Source organism: Silurus meridionalis, chromosome 23, assembly GCF_014805685.1.
Source record: "Silurus meridionalis isolate SWU-2019-XX chromosome 23, ASM1480568v1, whole genome shotgun sequence".
Classification (NCBI taxonomy): Eukaryota; Metazoa; Chordata; class Actinopteri; order Siluriformes; family Siluridae; genus Silurus; species Silurus meridionalis.
In genome coordinates, this window is record NC_060906.1 from 25,466,045 (window position 1) to 25,484,125 (window position 18,081).

Here is an 18,081-nt window from a genome sequence, read left to right on the forward strand (position 1 = left end):
TAATAAACTGTCCACATAGATTTTGGCTATAAAGAGAGTATTAAAGGAGAGAGACATCTGAGCATGAAAGAGAGACGTCCCACTGTACATAATAAACCGTGAACAATAAGTGGTATAATCAAAACACACACACACACACACACACACACACACACACACACACACACACACTGATTAGGTAAGAAATGAATAGTTGATATGTTTCCAATCATCTCCAGTGTAATAAGAAAGTCATTAAGTTGAGAAGGAAAAAAGAGGCGGTGCTTCTGCATAACGAGCCGGCTAGACGAGAGTCAGACGTGTTTCTCTCTCAGATACAGAGTGGACTCGCTAATGAAGACCTTCACCGGAGGTCATGCACAACTTCAAGGCTTTAATTAACATGTAACACTCTACACACTCTGTGTGTGTGTGTGTGTGTGTGTGTGTGTGTGTGTTTGTACTTTATTACACCTATGAAACTCTAATGATGAATCACTCTGTCTGCATTCCACTACACACTCCTCATTTTCATTAAATAATGATACCATTAATTTTACGTCTCATCACCAACCAACCAATCAGAACACTGTTCACTCCCACATCACCAACCAACCAATCAGAACACTGTTCACTCCCACATCACCAACCAACCAATCAGAACACTGTTCACACCCACATCACCAACCAACCAATCAGAACACTGTTCACACCCACAGAGAGAGAAAGAGACTCCTTACTGTACACAAATATGAATAAATCAAACACCACAACTTGAGTTGGCACTTAAAAGCAGTGTGTGTGTGTGTGTGTGTGTGTGTGTGTGTAAGAGAAAGAGAAAGAGAGAGAGAGAGAGAGAGAGAGAGAGAGAGAGAGAGAGACTGTTTAATTCACACTTCAACATCAGAATAATTTCATCATCTCATTCACAGGAGAAAACACACACACACACACACACACACACACACACACACACACACACACACACACACACGTCTCTATACAGAATGTGACTCTGCCGTGTGCAGTGATGAAAAGGAATCTGTGTTTTCATATATAAATCTGTATGAGAAGGTGATGGTGGTGAGGGAACATGTCCTAAAACTTCACCAGGAACATTAAGAGGAACCAGACTCCTCCACACCCTGGTGACACTGATTGTTCACTTTAGGTATTATGAAGTGTTCACTGAGGGAGACTCAAATTCTGAACCTGTTTGTATTAATCGCAGTGCAAAGCCGTCGTCATGGTTACTAAGAGTTCACCATCTCGTGTATTTCATGCTGTCCATGTTGGAGACGCCCTCATTTCCTCTAGGAGCAGAACATCAGGACGGATCAGAGGGACGTCCTTAAATTACACACCTGTTTCTTTTCCTGGTGATCAGAATAATGTGCAATACGTCCTGCAGATACAGAAACACCTTCTTCTGAACATGTGGTTGCTGTGTGAGATCTCCAGTGTGTCCCTTCCAGGTTGCTGGAATTAATAAATAAATGCATTTCTCAGCCGTGTGTGTGTGTGTGTGTGTGTGTGTGTGTGTGTGTGTGTGTGTTTGTGCTGAAACCTGAACTTTTAAAGGTCTTCTCCTCTTACCCTGACTTCTCCACCACTATGCCTATTAATTATCCCATCAATCACAGACCGAGTGGCAGCTAAATAATACGCAGCCTGAATTAATATCGAACAAAAAGCGCTAACAATCAGCGACATTGTTCAGCCTGACGCTCAGTCCAGCGCCGAACAATGGCCTGGGAGCCGAGCTCACGGCTCACCGCTCTCAACGCTGGAGACGCCGGAGATCTCCTGCTCCAAAGCTGCCGCTGGGGATCTGATTACATCGAATACGCCCTTTCTTCACTTCCCTTTAATTAGCATATATAGAGCAGATGCTGTAAATCGTTATGCTGCATAAAATTACAATTTCAAATACATTATTCAAGTCCAATCATCGAAAGTTTCTCCTAATACAAGAGCAAGAGCCTGGATCTTCTTCCCCAGCAGACTGCTTGCAAAAAGTTTAGCTTTACTGGGGAAAATGAAGCCTGTTCCGCCAATCAGGATCCAATCAATGAGCTATTGTAATCAATTCTTCCTTTCATAATTTCTCGCTCCAGCTTCACACTCACGCTTCTTCAGGTCTTTTATAAAAACCTTCTCACACTTTGCAAAAATCTTGCATCTTTTACAGCTCCAGTCTGAGCCATATATAGCAACTCCACGCTGTACCATGTGCAGTCACAGCCCCAGGTCCTGGGCTACAACCACAGGCTACAACCATACGTCCTTCAACAGTTTTATTCTCAGCTTCCAATCCCTCCACATTCTCATTCTCAGGTCCTGATCCTTCAAACATCTCATTCTCAGGTCCTGATCTTTCTATCGTTTTAGTTTTAGGTTCTGATCCTTCCTCCAGACTCAATCCCTGGTCCTGATCCTTATGCTGTTTCAATATCTGGTCCTGATCCTTCCAAAGTCTTAATCACTGGCCCTGATAGCTCCACAGAATCAATCTCAGGTCATGATCCTTCTGCAGCTTAAATCTCAGGTGTAGTTAAGAACTCCAGGTCTACAGTGCACCAAATCCCAGGACAGTAGTAAAGTACACAATACTGCATGTGAGAGTGTGGGATGAGCTCAAGACAATAACTACACAAAAGAGTAAAATAGTAGAGGGTTGGAGGTGAGGTCTGGTGTTGAGGGTTGGAGGTGAGGGCTGGAGGTGAAGGATGGTGGTGAGGGCTGCAGGTGAGGGTTGGAGGTGAGGGCTGGAGGTGAAGGATGGTGGTGAGGGCTGGAGGTGAGGGCTGGTGGTGAGGTTGGAGGTGAGGGCTGGCAGTGAAGGCTGTTGGTGAGGGCTGATTGTGACTGACCCTCTGAGGTCTTAAGGTCTTAAGTCAATGATCATGTATTTGCTCAATATTAACATACAGGCTGTTGTTTCTATAGCATTCTGCAGGCTGGAACACCTGTATGCTGATTGCTGCAGCACTGCTGCTGATGAGACTCACAAGTCAACTGTGGTGTCATCAGCAAACCTGAAGTGATGTTAAGTGAAGTTTGCAGCACATCCTTGAGTCAGCAATGTGAGCACAAATCCCTGTTTAGTGACGGTGTTCAGTGTTGGGTTCAACACCAGGCAAAATGTCCTGGATAGATAGCAACTAAATGCAGTTTAGCATCTGCCAGATGTGCAAAGTGAGAAGGATCCAGGTGCAGCAGGAGGTGATCAGTTCCAGTCAGATCAGCTTCTTTATCACTTGATGTGAGAAATGCAGAAATGAAGAATATGAGCAGCATTCTTGCATAATTCTTGTTTTCTCCAGGTGGATTCGAACCAGTTTGGTACGTTTCTGATATGATCTGTAAGCAGTGATTAGCATAACAGAGATACAATCTGAGTGGAAGAGGTTGGGGTGTAGCCCTGTAAGAGTGTTGGGATGGCTAGTTAGCCTTTAGCATAGTATGGAAAGTCTTAGCAGGCTTGTACTTCATTGCACACTGTTTCCTATGGACTTTAGGCCAAAACCATCAACATCAGACCTGAGACCTGGTTCTTATAGCAGCTCGAGGTCAGACAGCCTTATAACTGTGTGTCATTTGTGGACTTGTGCCGCCATCATGGTCTGGAATCTGATCCTTCAGCAGGCTTTATCTCGATCCCGGATTCTTTCTCATTCACAGGTCCTGGCTCCCATACGATATTTACTTGTGTGTTGGGTTTGATTGTACATCTTCTTCAGTTCATGTTCCTTTTCTCCTTAGTCTTAGATCTTTGTATTTGTGCTGCAGCTCCTCTGCACTTTCTCTTGTTTTTTTTTATCTAGGTTGTTCATCAGGAATGTATGGTTTTGACCCTGTCTGCATGTACCTTGTAGAAACACGATTAAAAAGACAATGCATCTTCATCTGAACATCTGTCTCCGGTGCGATAAGCTCATCTCTTCATCATGTTCCACACCCTCGTACCTGCATCGAAACCCCAAACACCATCCATGGGGAAATTCCTCACACGTCCTGCACTCCTCCGTTGTTCCTGCTAACATTTTCCTCAAGCGTTTATTTCAGGATAATAAATTCACAGAAGGAAAATGAGGGGATGAAGAGTGGATTCGAGCACCATGAAGATAAAGCTCTCATCGGAACCATCGCTTTCTTCTCCCTCTCCTCTCCACTCACTCGATCCGAGAGTCTTAGCAGAAAAAGGAAAAGACGGGTTTCATAAAAAAGTTATAATTACGGATCTCATTTCCCCTGAAGCTTGTGTTTTATTCTCCCCGTGCTGAAGAATAATGGATGAACTGAGATTGTGTTACGCTTTAATCGACACCATGAATGATTCATAAAACCGCACAAAGCCTTTTCTCTGCTCCCAAACGTTCTTCCTGAGCGAGACGTCTGAATATACGTTTATCTCTCCGTCTGTCACTCAGCCAACATCTTTCTGTCTGTCCATCTGAACTGAAGCTGTGTGGTTTTATCAAACATCAGCGTATGTTTACTTCTGGACCCTTTTAAACGCCACATGAATATTTAAGGCGACTGTAAACACATGATGTAAGAAGAGGAAAAAGGCAGCAGCAGAGCAGCGCCGAGGTCACGAGGTCGTGCAGGAGCTGAGATTTTATAGAGATAAAAAGGCTACAGTAAAGGCTGTTGACTGTAATATCTACTGAAGGAAGCTGCTTGGAATGTAGGTGGGACAGAGACAGACGAGAAGGTTTGAGGACATGCTAAAAAACGCTGTTGTTAGGCAACTGAAAAACATACCAATTCCATGTTGTTTATGCGCAATGTAAAAATCAGACCAATCAACAGAACCGTGTGGTAAATTACAGATAAAAAGCATGCAGTCGAATTGAAATGTAGATGTTTCAGCCAATATTCATCTGCTCGGCTTTAAACAGCAAAACGGAAAGCATGGAAATGAGTCAGAATCATTGGGAACGTCAACATTTACCTGGTGAATGACTGAGCAAACAATGTTCCAAGGCAAAAAATACGATTTATTCAGCTAGACGTCTTTCAGCCGGGCAACAGAGAGATGCAGCGAGCGTGAAAATGATACAGAACTCTCCAGAACATCGACGTTTACCTCAGATGTGATGACAGATTTCTCCCTGATCTTAGAATTACCATGTAAACACACACAGCATTGTTTTCTAACACAAATAACACGGGTTTAACTCGAGCTTGTGAACTTATCAGAAGAATGTCTTCAGATAAAGTGTGGACTGACCAAAAACCCCGGTGACCGCTTGACCCTGAAGCTCCTGCAAGCCTCCAACCATCATCCTGAGCTCTATCACCTCATCTTGTTTCTCGTGTCAAGCCCCTGCATGCTAATCTCCTCTTTTTTATGACCTCTGTCTCGGTGTTAGAACTCGGATAATGGATTTGATATCGTCGCTTGTTATCTGACCCTCGCTACGGACATCGCTTCTCTCTGAAAGGACGAATTCAAAATAATGCAGAAATGGAGAGGTTTATGCTAATGTATGCTAATGCTGTTAAAACAAACGGCCCACAGGGCTGCATCTGAGCTCTTGATACTCGCGAGTGGTGTAAACGAGGCCATTTTCTGCAAATTAGACCACATTACATCTCTGTCGCTACAAAACGCTAAGATTCCACTACAATGTGCCGGCCCGAAAACAACCTGAAGGAGAGCACGTCCGGGTCGTTAATTAAGGGCCGTCGTCACGCCATTGTTCCCGCCAATGAACCGACTCGAGTGTTTCTCGCCGCTAATGGATGTTTCCTGTTATATGAGCATGAATCACGCTGGCGTTGATGCAATTTTTACAGCATGCAGCAGATTTAAAGGTCTAAATCATAAATTCCCCACAGCTTTAATAGACGAAGTGTCTCGCCTTCGCGGGTCCTGATGCTCCTGTCACTATATTTCAGGATAACGATCACCTGATGGCTCAGAAATACGGGGATGAATTCCAGCGCCACTCGTTTTCTCCACGTTTGGTATCCATTATCATTAATTAGCACCTCGTAAGTGTTTTTTTAAAGCAAACGTCCTAAAAATATGAAATCAAAGTATTTAATGATCAATCATCATCCATTCTCCATCATTTCCATCATCACCATCATCATTTTCACTTCAGATGTGTAGATCACTGTGCAGAAAGGAACTCCTTCAGAACCTGGATGTGACCTGAAGGCGGGAATGTTTGGAGTCCTTGATAATCCTGGATAGTCCTGGATCTTCTTCCTGAACAAATTGAGATGCTTGTTGTTGTTCACAGTATGTAATGATGAAGCTGATCACCAGCTGAACTTTCTTCAACCTCCTCAGGTACCAGAGCCAGTGCTGAGTTTTGCAGAAAATGTGAAAGTATTGATGGCCAAGACAAAGCAATATATTATAATTGTGTTGAGGAATTTGAACCTGGACCTCTTGGTGAGCAGTTGTGTGTGTATGTATGGGTTCCTTCCATCGTTCTTTACCACCTCTCTGTAATGAAGCTCACTAAGGGGAGGGTTCAGTCCAATCTCAGTTGATTCACCGGTAGATCTGGTGAGGTCTCTGAAGTTTCCTGGAGAACACACCTGGAGAAGGTATCAGAACAAATCTGATTCTGTGTTCAGGGTAGATGATGCACTGAATGCTGGTTGAGCTCGATGCTCTGAATGTGCTTAGATTATGGAGTCCAGGATTTCAGTGCAGGATGAGAAGAGAAGATCTGAGCTGGGAGATGACTGTAGTGTTTTTAAGACAGCAGAGGTGTCCTGTAGGAGTTCTGATGATTTTAATGATCCAGCAGGGTGCGATAGTGTCATCAGTAGATCTGTTCATCTGAAATGGAGAGAGTGGAGGAATAGGGGATGATCTGTCCTGGAGGACAAGACGCTCTGATGACTGGACTGTCAGTGGCCTGTAATCATTTCAACTCGTTACCAGTGATTTACTATGGGGATAACTGGAGAGAGAGAGAGAGAGAGAGAGAGAGAGAGAGAGAGAGAGAGATATTTATTGATCCTGTGAGGGAAACTGTTAAATCCATTTCTTTAACAGGATCAACAGCCAAACATTTATCTCTCCATCACTACTGATGTATAGGGAATCAATCAATCTATCTATCATCTATCTATCTATCTATCTATCTATCTATCTATCTATCTATCTATCTATCTATCTATCTATCTATCTATCTATCTATCTATCTATCTATCTATCTATCTATCTATCTATCTATCTATAGTAGAATGTAATGGCTCTGATCTCTCTCTGTCTATGATACACTTTGCTCTGAATTGCTCAATCACTGTCTTTCTGCACTGTCCATCTGCACTCCGTCTGCTCTCCGTCTGCGCTCCGTCTGCGCTCCGTCTGCGCTGGATCTATGGATTATGAATCTGATTATGAGAGATGATTGGACATTGTGTAATAAAAAGTCTGTGACGAGGCTGTGATTGTTGTTCCCCAGGCATCAGGAGTGAATCTGATGGAACGTAAACACCTTGTAGAAGATAAAAACGGAGCGGAGACGCTTCAGTGGACAAATCAGAGGGTTATTAACGGAGTAAACACTCGCTCTCTGTAGTTCTGTCTTCATCTCACACACACACACACACACACACACACACACACACACACACACGTTTTATTCAGTATAATAAATAGATTGCACTCGCTGCTCCCAGGGAAGATCTGCTCACAGAGACGGGACACTCAATATGCAGCTTGTTAAACAGCAGATGGACAAACAAACGGTCTCCTGCTGAGGGGACGCTGATGACAAGGACTTAATAAATGATTCTATTTCACTTTCAGCGCTGCATTAGCATTCATTACACACGAATACAGCAACAAGATCTATTTCTAAACCACGTCACGTCCACGTGAGGAAACGTTCAGACGGAGCTCACGCTGATCTCCATATCTCCTTATCATAAACCTGTAGGATCTCAGTCAGAGATACGCCACCAATCATACACGCTACTGTTAGAGTGGACCACTGACTCGCACACTTACTGTTCCTCCAACCACACTGAGATCTGTGGAGCAGAAGATCTGGCAGTAGTTCAGGGTTTGTTTTATGCAATATGTCAGATGCTCTTATACAGAGCAACTTTCACCTGAGTAGTTGAGGGGCCTTGCTCAGGGCCTTGCTCAGGGCCCAGCAGTGGCAGCTCGGTAATGTCGGGATTTGAACTTGTGACCTGAACGCTTTAACCACAGCCTTTGCGCAGAACTCTAACCCTGAGGAACCATAACAAACAATGGATTAAAAGTATGAAGCACTCGGACACAAGCATTATATTTTGAACATCTCATTCCATATTCAGTCTCCATGTGCTGTTAGAATAATCTCCACTCTTCTGGGAAGATGTTCCACTAGATTTTGTGGAGATTCCTTTAGACACAAGTGTGTTAGTGAAGTCAGGTGATGTGGGTGATGTGAGGAGGTCTGGGGTGCAGTCAGCGTTCACATTCATTTATATTCAGTAGGGTTTGAGATCTTTAACAACATCCCATGTAAAGCAGATCTTCGTGAAGCTGGCTTTAAGAATTCCATGTGGAACAGGTTTGAGTCTTCCAGTTTCAGCGAAGGAAGAATTTAATGCTTCTCCCTCACATATGGCTGGAAGTGTCATAGAGGTTAAATAATCACAACATCAAAAAACAACAAATAATCACAAATCCACGTGTTGAGTAGAACAGAACCTCAGAACCTTCTCAGACCTCATGAATCGGGTGTCCTTCTCTGACCTCATGAAGCTGGTGTCTCACTCAGACCTCATGTAGCTGGTGTCTCACTCAGACCTCATGAAGCTGGTGTCCTTCTCTGACCTCATGAAGCTGGCGTCTCACTCAGAACTCATGAAGCTGGTGTCTCACTCAGAACTCATGAAGCTGGTGTTTGACTCAGAACTCATGAAGCTGGTGTCCTTCTCAGACCTCATGAATCGGGTGTCCTTCTCTGACCTCATGTAGCTGGTGTCTCACTCAGACCTCATGAAGCTGGTGTCCTTCTCTGACCTAATGAAGCTAGTGTCTCACTCAGACCTCATGAAGCTGGTGTCTCACTCAGAACTCATGAAGCTGGTGTCTTTCTCAGACCTCATGAAGCTGGTGTCTCAGTCAGAACTCATGAAGCTGGTGTCCTTCTCAGACCTCATGAAGCTGGTGTTTTACTCAGAACTCATGAAGCTGGTGTCTCACTCAGACCTCATGAAGCTGGTGTCTCACTCGGGAAGAACGTTTGGGAGCAGAGAAAGGGTTTTGTGCAGTTTTATGAATCATTCATGGTGTCAATTAAAGCGTAAGACAATCTCAGATCATCCATTATTCTTCAGCACGGGGAGAATAAAACACAAGCTTCAGGGGAAATGAGATCCGTAATTATAACTTTTTTATGAAACTCAATGTTAAGACTCTCAGATAGAGTGAGTGTGGAGGAGGAGGAGAATATCACTCTCTCGTCTGCACTCGTTCTCAACAAGGCTTCATCTGAAATTCTTTATTTTTGCTGGTGGAGAAGTGGAGAAAACTGTGTCAGCTAAAGCGCAGAGAGAAAGAGAGAGAGAGAGAGAGAAAGAGAGAGAGAGAGAGAGAGAGAGAGAGAGAGAGAGAGACGGAGAGAGAGACGGAGACAGAGGGTGGGGGTGGGGATACAGAGAAAGAGAAAGAGAGAGACAGAGAGAGAGATGGAGAGAGAGAGAGAGAGGGGGATACACAGAGAGAGAAAGAGAGAGACGGAGAGAGAGATGCAAATCAACAATCAGGTCAATAAAATATAAGATTGAAATTGAAAGAAAAAAGAAGAGTGAGGGAGAGAAAAGAGAGAGGGAGAGAAAAGAGTGGAGGAGAGAAATGTATCTGTTTATTTTTACAGTTATAATTAGCTTGACCTCCACACAGCCCATTTTGTTAGAAAAGCCCCGCCCCCACACCCATCTCATTAGCTCCTTGCTGCAGATGCTTTAGGTGGATCTCATCATCTGCACTCGTCTCACTCAAAATATTAAAGGTGATCAGAAATCCATCTCGATCTTCTCTCACCAGGAGCTCAGACATGCCTCAGTGATCTCTCAGTGAAACACTCACTCTGTGTGTAAAGCCAGAAACTATAGACATATTCCAAATCATTTAAGGATGTCCTTCACCAGCCTCAAGGACATTACTGTTCAAAATCGGAGAAATCCAGGGACGTGCTCCTGTTCCTGTAAATGCTTTCAACAAGCATGAAGGACAGAACCATCAAAGGTCATCACTGAGAGCCTTTTTAAAACAAAACAAACCTGCTGTAACACCTACTGCTCCTCTAAATCTCATCTACTGCTCCTCTAAATCTCATCTACTGCTCCTCTAACACTCACCTATTGCTCCTCTAACACTCACCTACTGCTCCTCTAACACTCACCTACTGCTCCTTTAACATTCATCTACTGCTCCTCTAACACTCACCTACTGCACCTCTAACACTCACCTACTGCTCCTTTAACATTCATCTACTGCCCTCTAACACTCACCTACTGCCCTCTAACACTCACCTACTGCTCCTTTAACATTCATCTACTGCTCCTCTAACACTCACCTACTGCTCCTTTAACATTCATCTACTGCTCCTCTAACACTCACCTACTGCTCCTCTAACACTCACCTACTGCACCTCTAAATCTGATCTACTGCTCCACTAACACTCATCTACTGCTCCACTAACACTCACCTACAGCTCCTCTAACATTCATCTTATGCTCCTCTAACACTCACCTACAACTCCTCTAACAGCTTATCCATTTCTCATCTAATGCTCATTCAACACTCATCTAACGCTTGTATCGCTCGTTAAATGCTCATTTGAGGCTCATAAGATGTAGATGAGGTGCTATTAAAGCTGTAATGTGGGGAAATGAAGAGTGTAAGTGCTCAGGTTTGATCATCATGATCATGTTAATGTGTGTAACAGAAACTGCTGCATTTCTGACCTCAGTGTCTCCTGCTCAGAATATTCCAGCAGCTGATAGAACAGCACATGTTCCTGTCTGAGAGTCGGAGGTCCTGAGATGATCTGTGCCATTACAGAGGATATCAGAGAGACGTCCTGGTGAGAGAGATAAAGACCTGTGTCTCGACCCTGTCTCACCCTGAGGCTCTATCACCATCCTCCAGCTGAGCTCTCAGATCACTTCATCCTCCTGAAAATGTCAAGGACACGATGTGCTGCAGGACGTCTCAGGACCCACAGCAGAACACAGGTTTCTTTAGAAAGCCACCTGAGATCTGCTGTATCTGGAACACACACATTTTTACTTTCTCCTTTTATAAAAACGCAGATTGATGTCAGGGACGTGATGATTATTAGGGAAAATATACTGAATCACGATATTCTGCGTCCAAAGACATTTAAGTTTTAAATCGTTACTATAGAAACGATAACAATTACTGTTAATAACTCGACCAATCAGAGTGCAGAATTCAGCAGCCATATGGTGTCTTTCAGTGTGTTGCTATTTTTACAGGCATCTGTGTGTGCGTGTGCGTGTGTGTGTTTACAGAAAGGGTTTGAACCCCCATTACACACCAGTGTTAGTGATTACTGCACGCTCTAAACATTTTAAAAGCACACTTTACAGCCTACAAATGTCTCCCTGAAGACCCGAGACCTCGGCTCATCTGGACAGACTCGGCTCGGCTCCATTCGTCTCCAGTGTCGCTGCTCAATCCCAGATTTACGAGCTCTGAGATGTCTGGCTCCTCGGCCCCGGAGTCTCGCCGCGCAACACGCTATCGGTGTTCCTGTCAGCTTCAGAGGAAGCATGCTGCAATCTCGGGCAGAGAACTGGAGTAAAGTTCTCCCGCTGAGACACACCAGGCTGAAGGCACCATGCCGGGGGAGGACGAGAAGGAGGAGGAGGAGTGATGAAATCAGGACATTCGTTCCAAATCCATTCCTTTCACACCGCAAAGAAAAGAGAGAGCGCAGCGTGAGAAAACGGACTGCTCCAATCAGACTCCATTACTCTTCACTGATACGCTGCGTTCTGATTGGCTGGAGATGAAACAGCATTCTCCATCTATATCTGCTCGCTAAGAAGCTTTATAGTGTTAATGCCATGCGTGAGGAGATCATTCTTATGTTACCATGGTAATCTCCACAACAGGACAGAGTGTAGATCAGACCAAACTCTGTGGATCGGATGTGGGAGTAAAGGACGCTCCTGCACTTGGAATCAAACTCAGAACCTGCAGGTTTGTGCAGTAGAGGTGTCTGTATTCTGATTATCTGATTATCTTTTTTCCTAATTCCTTTCTTTATCAGAGGCTGAACAGAACTCCTCCGAGTCACTGAAGTTATCTAAAGTATCACTTAAAACCTTGGATGCACCTCCTGAGAAGCTCTCTGTCTCCTCTAAGCTCAGATATCAGAGATGGGTTTAACTACTCAGGTTTAGAGAGCGTTTTTAGTTAAACACCTAGTTTAGTTAACACCACATGCACCACAGGTTCTCCTGGGAACCTTCTATATTTACATGTTCTTTTTTCTTGAGAAGATAAAGAGAACACCGCACAGAAACATTTCTTTAACTGTTCAGACTGTTGGTGTTCCACAGGAGGAGAAGAAGGAGTTCAACAGAAGGACAAGCAGGCATTAGATATCAGGAGGAAATCTGCTCCACAGGAGAAGAAGCAGGTGTTCTATAGGTGTTCCACAGATGTTCCATTGGAAAAAGAGAAGGCATTCCACAGGTGATGAGTTATGAGAGGAACAACTCAGGAATCTTGCACCATTGCAGATCCTTCAGAACAGTTGGATAAACATTCCAGGTGGAAGATGGATGAATGATCAGGAGTGTGTGATGATCATCACAGTGAAAAGTTGGGATTTAAGACCTTCTACACTTCCTGTATGTCAACAGGTGGTGTGATGAAGGATATGTGCAGTTGACACCATCTTGGAAAATCTCTCTTTAATGGGGTATTTATGACACCAACGATGAGTTGTAGTTCAGTGACAAAGTAATGGCACCCCATGAAAGATCATGAGAAGAAACCTGGTTATTTATATAACAAACAAACAAAAAACCCATAATATCCAAGGAGAATCTGTGAATGTTTTTGGATGATCATGCTTCATCAGATGTTGTGTTGGCGTCTTCTTGAGATGCAGGATTCTTCACACCATATCCAGGAGGCTTTGTTTGTTTAATAAAATAAACCATGTTGTGAGTTTACCTCTGGAGGAGAACAGCAGAACCAGCCCATGTCATGACTTGGTCCCCTGAGCCCTGTGCTGGAGAAGCTCCACAGGACCAGACAGGACATGAAATGCGCAGCATCTTGAAGCGATTGAGAATCAAGAGCCGCTGATGGCTCAGTGGTGTGAGGTTTTATTTGTGTGTGTATAAGAAAACATCTGGCTTTTAGATTGTTGGATGTTGATGTTCTCCTCAGGAGAGATGAGGGTTTCCTCCGTGCCGTCCTCTAACCCCCTCTTTCAGGCTCTGAATGAACCGGATCAGCAATCGCAGCCAAACCATTTGATGTTTCAGCGATTGTGGTTTAGGACATGACCCAGCGAATGTGCTGAGGCAGGAGGAAAGCGCTCTGACTTCAGCAGGAGAGTTCAGGGTTTATTAGAACTGGCAACACGGCACCGAGCTGCTGCTGAGGCTTCGCTTACAATCATTACGTCACCACAAATAAATTCACAGCTACGAGGGCAGGATCAAGCGTGCTTCATCACCTTATGAGGGTAGGACCAAACATGCTTCATCACAGGGACAAGAGCAGGGCCGAGCACGCTCCATTAAGGGGAGACGAGGGCAGGACTGAGTGCCCTTCATCAAGGGGACGAGGGCTGGACCAGAAGCGCTTCATCACAGGGCTTAGTAGAAGCTGTAGTTGTAATAAATGTTGTAGTAGATGCTGCTGCAGTAGTAGATGTAGTAGTAAAAGTAAAATGAATAAGAATAGTAATAGGTAGTAGAAGTTCTTAAAATAAAAATAAAATTCAAATACAAACATAAAACTTGAACTAAAATCAGAGTTTATGTCCAAATAGTCAACAGGTCACATCCATATCTCTCTCTCTCTCTCTCTCTCTCTCTCTCTCTCACACACACACACACATGTTCATGCTACAGTAGAATGCTCTGAGGTTCATGTATTTACAGAAGGCCCTGATTTGCTTCTTCAGCAGACGAGTCAGGTTCTAATCTTCTCTCTCATTTACAAAAACACAGCAAGACATAAATATTTAGTAGAGAAAGATAACTTTCTTTATCCCTCAGGAAGATTTATGACAGCCGTCACAAAGTCCAGCTTATCAGGAAGAAGAGGTCAGAGCAGAGGGTCAGCTATGGTATGGTATTCCTGTAGCAAATAGGCTCAAGGGCCTTGCTCAAGGGCCCAACAGTTGCAGCTTGGCAGTGCTGGAGCTTGAACCCGTGACCTTTTGATCGGTATTCCATGGTTAAACATTGAACCACCACTGACCTGTAGATGACCTCCAATACAGAGACATGGTCCTTCAACAGCTTCTCATTACAGAAGCAAAGCACCTGAGATACAGCATGGAGATCCACACAAAACCAACACCAGGGCTTTGTAGGACTACCACTCGTTTCTGAACCAATCTAAACACGAGGAATGTAGCGGCTAGTCAGCGCATGCTAACTCTCCCTGGTAAAAATGAGATTTTACTACTAGACTAAAGGTCAAATATTTTAGACATTAGCTTCATTAGCTCCCGGCGGCTTTCGCTGCGTCTCTCTGTCCTTATTTTCATTTCCGTCCTCCATTTGAAGCAGTCGAATGATAACCCGTGTTGCCTAGCGACAGTAAGAAACAATTAACCCGCAACAATTCTGCTCCAAATTGACTGAATTCATTATTCATTCTTCAGCTCCATCTACAAGAGGATAATTACTTCATTATTAATCTGCACTCCTGATTTTCTTTCCCTTGCTTTTTCCAGGACACGCAGCGCTGAGAGACAGAGAGATATCTCAACTACATTTATTAGGTCAAGACGTCAAAAAAACAGCCCCATTTCATGGTTTGAAGTAAAACTGAAGACGATCCATGAATTTAAATCATCTTCCACCTGATGAAAGGGGTGCCAAAAGTATTGGAACACCTGTTTTTTTTTTTTTTTGTTTGTTTCAGCATAACAATGCCGGCTCCATGAAGATCTACTTTCCATGGGTCAGCATGAAAGATCTCCTGCTATTGAGCCCTAAACTCTATTAAACAAGAATGAATGTGAACACTGACTGCACCCCAGGAACCTCCTCACCTTCTCACCTACATCACTACCTGACTTTACTAACACCCTCATGGCTGAATGAATCTCCACTAAATTCCCAGAAGAGTTTATTATAACAGGAAATGGAGACTAAATAAGGAATGAGATGTTCAAAAAGAAGCACATATCACTGTTATGGTCAGGTGTCCACAAACTTTTGGTGAACGGTGCATCTCGTGTCCTGCCTGTGATTATGGATTAAAGGTTTTATTTTTGTGTGTAAAAACAGAAGGAAAGCAGGAGTTTGGTAATCAGATGGTGAATGATGTTTGAAATCGTGGACTGTATTAAAGCCAGCATGGTTTTGGGGGTCTTGGGCATTCTAGGGGGTCTTCAGGGGTCCTGAGTGAGAGTCGTATTTACGGGGCCATGTTAATGTAATGGGCTGTGATCTTGCGTGTGATCTGACAGCGGGGTGAAGCTAATTTTCATCAGAAGATGAAAGCTGCACAGATGAGAAGGAAATCTTTTATTCATGAAGCGGCTCTGATTGTCTCCTTTTATTTTTCTTAATTGTTTTGCTCAGAAAGAGATTGACTCGACAAATAAAGTGCAGATGATGAGTACAGAAGTATGAGTGGAGCCGGAGGGTGTGTGTGTGTGTGTGTGTGTGTGTGTGTGTGTACGGGGTGATGATAGGATGGAGAATATTATGTATAGAAGTGTGTACAGGAATAGAAAAAGAGACAAAGTGCTGTTTCTATGCCACAACAATTCCAACCAGAAATGTGAATAGAAAATAACCAAAAAATCACAATGAATATCAGATCATTTGAAACATCACACACACTTACTGTCTGATCCACATGTGCTTTATTCACAAGCTGTGCATTTGATAGAACGATTCAGTTTCAATGATTCTGTTATCTTTAACACAACAAATCACACAAATCTGTACAACACACACAAACACACACACGCGCGCGCACACACACTAAATCAACATGAGTGTACAGGAAACTCTTCTGTCCTGGGGTATGACCTTCTCTCGCACTTCCTGTTGATTATCTGAGTATAATAAGACGTGGGATGAGGGAACGCCACGCGATTCCGTTGCCCAACATTTTGACATTATGACCCAGTATTCATCCACTTTTTTCTCACTTCTCTTTCACCTTCTGAGTCATTTTCATTAGTTACTGCTTTCATTTCCTGCTTCAGTGCAGGCGGAGAAGTGCTGCGGGAGCAGAAATGAATTCAGCGCTTTGCATTTTTCCAGTAAATACTCGCAGAAACGCTTAAAAGTCGTAGCGTTGCAGAGAAAAAGGCCATCGCTGTCACTCTCTAATCTCGCCTGTCTGAGCCTGCACCTCTAATTGGATAGAACACACACTCTCCTGCCTAATATCATTAGTCACACACCTCTGTATATGTGTGTGTGTGTGTGTGTGTGTGTGTGTCGGTCTTTCCTTCTTCATCTGGAGTCGAATGTCAGCTGATACGAGCCATTTTTCATCCTCACACTAATCCAGGCTTTAAATGAATCAGCTCGAGGAATGATGAATAAAGTTTTAAAAGATGCATGATGTAAAACATTCCATTAGTGACGACATGATGGATGAAGGTGTGTGTGTGTGTGTGTGTGTGTGTGTGTGTGTGTGTGTGTGTGTGTGTCAGTCTACAGATAGCAATCCACAATGGTGGATTGGGGCATCAATCAGCAGGACGGAATGAAATGTCACATTCGCTATTTTTCCATCACATTTTGCAGTTTTTATTAACTGTTCTAAATAAATACTGTCTTTATTTATTAAAAACAGCAGCAGCAGTGTGTTCATGAGTTCACACACTTTATATCCAGTGTCCTACACTCTCAGAACTCTTGAGAATGTAGAATCCTGAGAGTGAAGGACACTGGATATATAGTGTGTGGAAATAAAGGATCAAGCTCCTCATGTTACAGATTATCAGAGTCTAATGTTTCAGGGTTCTATAGTTCTTGAATCCTTCATTTCCAGAGGTCCTACATGTTCATGTGGTCCATTCCCATGTCCCACCTTTCTATTGCCCTGTAGTCCAAGAGCTCGAGACTCCTATATTCTAGAGGCTCATACAGTAACTTCTGGGTTCAACTTCTCCATGTATTATCAGGGTCCAAAATTCCTATCTGTTTATATCTCAAAAGAAAAAAAAGTTACTTAATACATGTCAGATGGACTTTACAGCACAGTGAAATTCTTCCTTCACATGTCCAAGTGATGTTCGGAAGCTGGATTCAGAGTCCAGGGTCAGCCAAGGCACAGCGCCCCTGGACCATGGAGGTTTAAGGTCCCTATTCAAGGATCCCAAGAGTGCCAGCTCAACCTTCTGATCAGTAACCCAGAGCCGTGACCAGAGCCGTGACCACCGCTCCAGCATCCGATGCTACATGGAAAAATTATTAGTATGGATTTTTGCCGATAGCTTATAGTTCTGATGAATCAGTCGACTCCAATACTATTTTCCCAGGGACCTTTACTCTCTGAATCCTATATTTCCAGAATCCTATATTTCATAAGATCTTATATTCCCAATATTCTATTTTCAAATGGTGCTAAATTTCCAGGTTCTAGAATGTTAGGTAGAGGGTTTTACTGTTCTATGGTGGAGGAGCAGGTGTCAAGTCCTGAAGGTATCTCATCTACAGGTCTGCTACACTGGGCTTGAGAAGTGCCTGTTAGTTCTTACCCACTGAGTGCCTGTTCCTCACAATTTTAGCCCACCATGTTCCTAACTTCCTGTTTATTCCACCAGTTCCTTCTGTCCGATCCTCTTCTTGGCCTACTCAGGTTATTGAGCGAAATCACTCAGCGTTTTAAGCAAATGAAGCAAAAATCAATGTAGACCCCTCATT